Genomic DNA, 7818 nt, shown 5'->3' on the forward strand with positions numbered 1-7818 from the left:
CATGCATAGGATTCCTTGTATGTGTTTAAAAATGAGCATGAAGGGGTGATGAATGACAATGAAAATGGATGATCCATATTTATTATACTTGAAGAGGTTAAATCAATGGATCATCCATCATACGGAGCACAACATTAATGGCACATCCATCTTAAATCACTTAAATCAAATGATCTTAAGTATCTAATTAATGGCTATAGAAATTGATGCTCCCTATTGATAAAACTAGAAAAGATGTGATCATCATATGGACCGTCCATTGCTTTGTTAATGGATGTCTTAAATATGTAATTCAATAATCTGTAAATGACAGGTTCGATGTCATCGAGCAGGCTTCGATGCCATCAATTTTTTTTGAAATTCCTTCAGTTGGTTGATGGACATATTGGGTGCCTTTTCGATGACATCGAAAATCAAAGTTCGATGCCATCAATGATGGTTCGATGCAATCGAGAAAATCTGATTTTCATGTTTGGTTGCTAGAACGTTTTGGTATTAGTTCGAACCCATCGAAGTGGCTTCAATGTCATCGAAGGTTAAGTTTTGATGTCATCGAAGTGTGTTCGATGTCATCAAATAGTTTCGCGCAGATTTACACAAAGTTGTGAATTTGCAAGATTTGTTTTCTATTTTGATTGTAATTCCTCCAAAGGCTATATATTTGGGTGTAATCGGGATTGAGAGGTATCTAAGGCTTTCTAATTCATTCCTAGGGTTTCAAGAGCTTGTAAGGGAGATTCGAAACTTGTTCGAATCGAGTATTCTCTCTATCTCTTATAATTTTATGCTTTCATAGTGTTTACTGTTGCTTTGTGCCATTGTTTTTTCTCGATTTTTCCACGTTAAATTCGGTGCATTTGCGTTGTGCTTACTTGGTGCGATTGGATTACTCCACTTGATTCATCTTTGTGAGCTTTCACGATCCCCCAACAAGTGTTATTAGAGATAATGTTGGGGCGCAGGCTTGAATCTGAAAGTGAGTAACAATGATTGTCAATCTTAAGTTTGATGTTGAGAAATACTTTGGGAAAAATAATTTTGAATTATGGAAGGTTAAGATGATTGACCTATTGGTTCAACAAGGATTGAATGAGGTCTTTAGAAGTGACCTGAATCTATGGATGATGACGAATAAAAGAAATTGGATAAGAAAGAAAAATCTTCAATCCAATTGTGTTTAATGGATAAGGTTCTCTACAATGTCATGATGGAGAAAAACGCAACAGATTTGTGAGCGAAGTTAGAGGACATCTATGTAAAGAAGTCCCTTGAAAATCATCCACACTTAAAGCTATAGCTGTTCAACTTCAAGATGGCAGAGGGAAGAGATGTTGAGAGCCACATCAACAATTTTAACAAGATGATATGCAAATTGCTGGATATGGAGGAAGTGATTAAGGATGAAGATCAGGCTTGTATCTTATTGAATTCTCTCCCAGCTTCATATGAGTCTTTTAAAGACATGTTGTGCACTGGTAACCTGTCCCTTAGTATCGATACCGTCATCTCAGCCCTTCAAGGAAAGACAATGAGAAAGAAAAACAGAAGCATTGGGGCCTCCACCGATGCATTGTTTACGAGGGGTCGAAATTCTGAGCGAGACACATGATCTTCTCGATAAAGATCCAATCCAAGGGCAAGGGTAATGGAAAGTCAAAGTCCTAAAATTGTGGGATGTCATGTCACATGAAGAAAGATTGCACAAATCCTAAAGTGAAGAAAGAGAAAATAGAAGCTTCTTCCAGGGAGGCCAATATCGCCACATCTGATGAAGAAACAAACAGAAGTAATGTGTTGTGAAGTGTCTATGATCAGGCACTTATACAATGATTATAGAGACAAGTAGATTCTGGACACATGGGCTTCATATCACATGACTCTTCATCGGAGTTGATTCACTAGCTACATGGAGTGTGATAGTGGGCAATGATAATGCCTGTAATGTTATAGTTATTGGATCGGTGTGCATAAAAATATTTGATGGGATAGACCGTACTTTGATTGAGGTGATGCATGTTCTTAACATGAAGAAGAGTTTGATATCTCTAGGTGCACTCAAGGCTATTAGGTGCAGATTCACCAGTTTCAATGGTGTTCTTAAGGTTTCAAAAGGGGCACTCGTGGTCATGAAAGCATAGAAGAGTGGGAACCTTTACAGGTTGATCTGGAGCACTTCAATAGGTGGAGCTACAACAGCTGTAGCAGATTTCATATCTGCACGTATGTGGCATGCACGTCTGGGCTACATAAGCGAGCAGGGTATGAAGGTACTTTCTGATCAATGTTTAATTCCAGTCTTTAAAAGCATTGATTTTAATATATGTGAGCATTATATATATGGTAAACATTCAAGGTTATCTTTTAAGTCTGATAAATATGTATGTAAAAGAGTGCTTGATTATGTGCATTCTGACATATGGGGGCCGTCGCTCGTGGTTTTCCCTGGAGGGTCATCATGGGTTGTCACATTCATTGAGGACTACTCCCAGAAAGTTTAGGTTTTTTTCATGAAACATAAATCTAAGGTTTTCACCAATTTCAAACAATGGAAAGACATAGTGGAAAAATAAATAGGGTGAAAGGTAAAAGTTTTAAGGACTGATAACGGTCGTGAATTTACTTCTACTGAATTTAATCAACTTAATAAGGATGAATGAATGATAAGGCACAACATAATGTGCCACATGCCTGAGCAAAACAGTGTAACTGAATGGATGAATCGAACTCTCTTGAAGAGGGCCCGATGTATGATTGGTAATGCTGGATTGGGCAAAGACCTATGGACTGAGGCCGTTAAAATAACTTGCTATTTGGTGAATCGGTCCCATTCTACGACTATCAAATGTAAAATTCCATAGGAAGTATGGAGTGGTAAAAAAGTAGACTACTTAGGATTGCGTATATTTAGTTGTGAGGCATACTCTCATGTATCAACAGTTGAGAGAGATAAGCTAGACCGAAAAGCAAAAAAGTACATCTTTATTGGCTATAGTGGTGGCGTGAAGGGCTACAGGTTAAATGATCAGGTCACACAAAGGATCATCAATAGCAGGGACGTTAGATTTGACGAAGGCTCCCTATTATATAAGAATGATAAGGACGAGCAAAAGGAACCGAAAATGTTAGTTGTGGACATTCAGGTTGACATAGGTGACACTCAGGTTGAGACAGATACGCAGACGGAGGTACAAGAGCAGGTGGAGCAACCACCTGTGAGAAAGAATCCACCGAGGGATCGCCGGTTATCGGCAAGATACAGGGACGACTCTAATATTGCATATGCCCTTGTTACAGATGAAAGGGATCCGTCTACTCTTCAAGATGCTCTTGATGAGCCTGATGTAGAAAAGTGGAATGTGATAATGGATGATGAGATGGAATCCTTATACAAGAACAACACATGAGAGTTAGTGAAGTTTCCAGTGGGCCGAAAAGCGATCGGGTGCAAGTGGATATTTAAGAAGAAACAAGATAGATACAAGGCATGGTTGGTAGTAAAGGGTTATAATTAAAGAGGAGGAATTGACTTCATAGAGATATTCACGCTGGTTGTAAGCAAGTATCTATTATATTCGTGTTGACACTGGTTGCTCAATACAATATCGAGCGATAAAAGAGATGGACGTGAAGACTGCATTAATGCACAAGGAATTGAAAGAGCATATCTACATAAAACAACCAGATGGCTACGAAGTTAAAAGGGGCAGAGAACAAAATTTGTAGGTTAATGATGTTGTTATACGGCTTGAAACAGTCGCTTAGGCAATAATATAAAAAGTTTGATTATTTCATGATGAGTTAAAAAATCACTACGAGTAAATACGATCACTGTGTTTATTATAAGATACTAAGTGATGAAAAATTCATCATCCTAGTATTGTATGTTGATGATATGTTAATCCCTAGTCATTACATGTCTGAAATCGATGTACTGAAGACTCAGTTATTAGGGACATTTAAAATAAAAAATCTGGAGGCTGCAAAGAGGGTTCTCAGCACATATATTCATAAAGATAGGAAGAGGAATAGGCTCTGGTTATCTCAGGAAGAATACTTTGAGAAGGTGTTGATCAAATATGGGATGGACAAGGCAAAGTCGGTTAGTGTTCCCCACGCGGATTACTTTAAGCTTTCGTAAGAACAATGTCTTAAATCAAATGAGGAAAAACAGAATATGTTTCGTGAGCCTTATTCGAATGTTGTGGGCAGTTTAATGTATGTCATAATTTATATGAGGTCGATAGTTCACAGGCAGTTGGTATTGGGGGCAGATACGTGTCAAACCCCGACAAACAACATTGGGAAGCGATGAAATTGCTGCTTTGATACATTCGAGGTATGAAAGACCACATCTTAACTTTTGAGAAGACAAGGGCCAAGTTAGTTGTAAATGTGGATTCAGATTACACAGGGAGTGTGGATTCCAGAAAGTCGACTTCACGTTACTCGTTTGTACTAGCGGGTGGAGTAATCAATTGGATGTCAAAGCTTCAGTCTGTGGTGGCTCTTTCCACAATAAAAAAGTGTATATAATAGTGACAGAAGCATTTAAAGAAAGTGTTTGGTTGAGAGGAATGATAAATTGGTTGAGGCTTCAGCAAGAGGCCATGCCAGTTAATTGCGACAACGAAAATATTATTAATCTAGCTAAGAATTTTGTTTATCACTCTCGTACTAAACACATTGATGTTCATCACCATTTTATTTGACAAGTGCTTAAGGAATGAGTTATAACTTTAGAAAAGATTCATATGAACGTGAATCCCAATTATTACTTGGATTTATGAACATGATAATGTTTAATGTTTTATTTTAATCATGTTTGTGTTGCAAGGTAAATTTAAGAACTTGGATTAAAAAGGATATTAAAAACATAGAATTAATGCTCAAAAATCACCAAAGATAAGAGTGGATCTGATGAAACCAAGAATGAAGAACGCACGTACTGAAGATCCAAGAAAACCAAGTCAAGAATGAAGAAATTTTAAAGTGAAATTTGGTGATCCTCGACTAGTCCTGGCTCTGGCTCGACCACTCCTGCGTACGCTCGACCACTCCTGGACTTTGCTCGACCAGTCGAGGCTCGACTGGTCGAAGGTGTCTCGACTCGAACTCTAGTAACTAAATACTCAAAAATCCATTCATCCTCGACCAGTCAAAGGAAACCCTCGACCGGTTGAAGGTGACTTTCGACCAGTCGAAGGATGTCCTCGACCAGTCCTGGGTTACGCAGCCAGCCACAAAGTGTGAAAATTTGAAGCGGTTTCTGAAAATTTCCAACTCGATGCGAAAGTCTAAGGCTTGAAACTATAAATGGGGTCCTTAGGGCATCCCTAAGCATCTTTTAAGGTTTGAGAAGTTGAGCAAAAGGGTGGAGCCATCGTCTATGATTTCTTCTTCTTACTTTTTACTTGGTCCTTTTGTTTTGTTTAAGAGTTTTTAGTTCAATCATATCTATGGTTGACTAAACCTCTTAACTAGGGCTAAAAGGTGAAGCTTGTAGTGTGATTGGGATGTTTGCTTTGTTTTGATTCATGTTTTGTTGAACTCTCTTGGATTCTAGTTTGATTATGAAGGAATATTTTTAGTTTTTAATGGTTTGTTGTGACTCAAATTACAATAGATCTGTGATAGCTTGAGATATCTTCTTTTCTCTAAATTGAGATTGCGAAATTAGGAAATCTTGTTGTTCACCATCGTCCCATGAGCATGGTAGGGTGATGGAATCCTCCCTAACTTTCACAATTCTCTTATGATTGGTTGTGAGTTAGGTAAATTGTTGTTGTTTGCCTTGTCTCATGGGCATGGTTTTGTGACGGAATCACTTCCAAAATCTTCACCACTCATCCATTGATGATTAGATCCATGCGAAGTTCAGAGATCTGACAAATTTCTTCTTACCAACTAGATAAGATAAGACTCTGATTCCAATTGTATCCTTGAATCATGCAAGGTAGCTTCTCAATTGCTACAAGTGGATCCTTGGCACCCTAGTTCCTACCTTTAATTTCATTAGTTTCATTTACTTTAATCACAATTACTCTCTCAAATCTTTCAGATTTATGCTTTCATCTTTTTCTAGTTATACTTCTAGTTCCTTTTAGAAGACACACAAGTTCAGTCCCTGCGGATTCGACCTTGGTCTCACCGAGATTATTACTACATCGCAGCCTTACACTTGGGGTTATGAACAGCGGACATGCTCACTAAGGTGCTAGAGGTTCGAGTTTTATGCAACTTCTCTCGACTTGGCGAAGCCGTAAAAGAAGGACGAAGTATGCATGAGAAGCGAGATGAAATTATGACATAATACAGAATTAGAGAAAGAGGAAAATAAGCTTTGAAGGACAATGATTGAATATATGGTGGAGATTGTTGATGGATGTCTTAAATTTATAATTCAACAATCTGTCGATGACAGGCTTGATGCCATCGAGATTTTTTAAAATTCCTTCAGTTGGTTGCTAGACATATTTTGTGTTTTTCCAATGACATCGAGGAGGGTTCGATACCATCAACGATGGTTCGATGCAATTAAGAAAATTCAATTTTCATGTTTGGTCACTGGAATATTTTCGTATTAGTTCAATGCCATCGAAGTGGCTTTAATTGATTCATTTTTATGTGATTCCATGGTCCCCCAACATACTTGTGACCCACATGTTCATCCCTCTCAAATCACTTTTGGTTAGATGATTCTAAGCACCAGATGTTGGCTACAAAAATAGTTGATTTATATTAATTATACTAGAAAAGGTCTAAGTAGATATGGACCATCCATAGTGTAGGGCAAACCTCACTTTTATTGGATGATCTTAATCATATTACCAACTTGTTGATTGTAATTAGTCTATGTATTAGACTATTAAATAGCAATTGATTGTAATTAACCTATATAATGGTCTAGTACATTGAATTTTGGGCTCTCATTGTCAGTCTCTAATTCAAGTAAAGAAGGGTTGCATCAAGTTGGCAGCTAGTAACAAATTTTTGCCAAAACTTCCAAGATGAATCTGAACAATAAGAGGACACATTAGCATAAAGATATTTATTAGGGAGCTGCAACAAACATGAAGACTACTAGTGAGTTTTCAATTACCATAAGCCTATACTGGGAGTTCGCTTTAAGCTGATGCCTTTTCGCATTAGTTGGGGGCAACTTAACAGCGCATTTGTAGGAAGAGAAACCATTGTGTGTGGGTTTTTTTTTTTTTTTTTTTCCAAATAACATAATATTAATTGATCAAACAAGGGAGGGAGGTAAACACAAAGCTACATTTATGAAGAAGTATTTTAGAATTTAAAGGTTTTAAAATTAGTTGGACTAAAATAGAGTAGTGCAATTTTAGTAACAAGGGAAATGAGAACAAGAAACTAGTAAAAATTGCTGACTAAGAAGTTTCTAAAATAATCATTTTTGATATTTCGGGTTGATAAATTATGAAAGTTAAGAGATTGAGAAGGATATTGCTCATAAAATTTGAATAATAGACGAAATAGAGACAAGCCTCAAGAGTTTTATGCAATCATCATGTACCATTCAAATAAAAAAAGAAAATTTTGTATGAATACTATAAGACCAACCATGCTTTATTAGACAAAATATTAGTCAATTAATGAACAACATGTTTATGGAATGAGGCTATTGATATGGAGGAGTGGAAAGATAAGGAATGAAAGAATTAAAAATGAACGCATGCAAGGGACTTTAGTAGTAAAACCAATTGATAACAAGATGGGAGACATTAAACTTAGATGATTTAACCATGTGCAATGAAGATGAAGAAATTATGCTCCTTAGAAGTTTGTACAAGTTGA

The sequence above is a fragment of the Magnolia sinica genome, chromosome 13 (assembly GCF_029962835.1).
Source record: "Magnolia sinica isolate HGM2019 chromosome 13, MsV1, whole genome shotgun sequence".
In the NCBI taxonomy this organism is placed as follows: domain Eukaryota; kingdom Viridiplantae; phylum Streptophyta; class Magnoliopsida; order Magnoliales; family Magnoliaceae; genus Magnolia; species Magnolia sinica.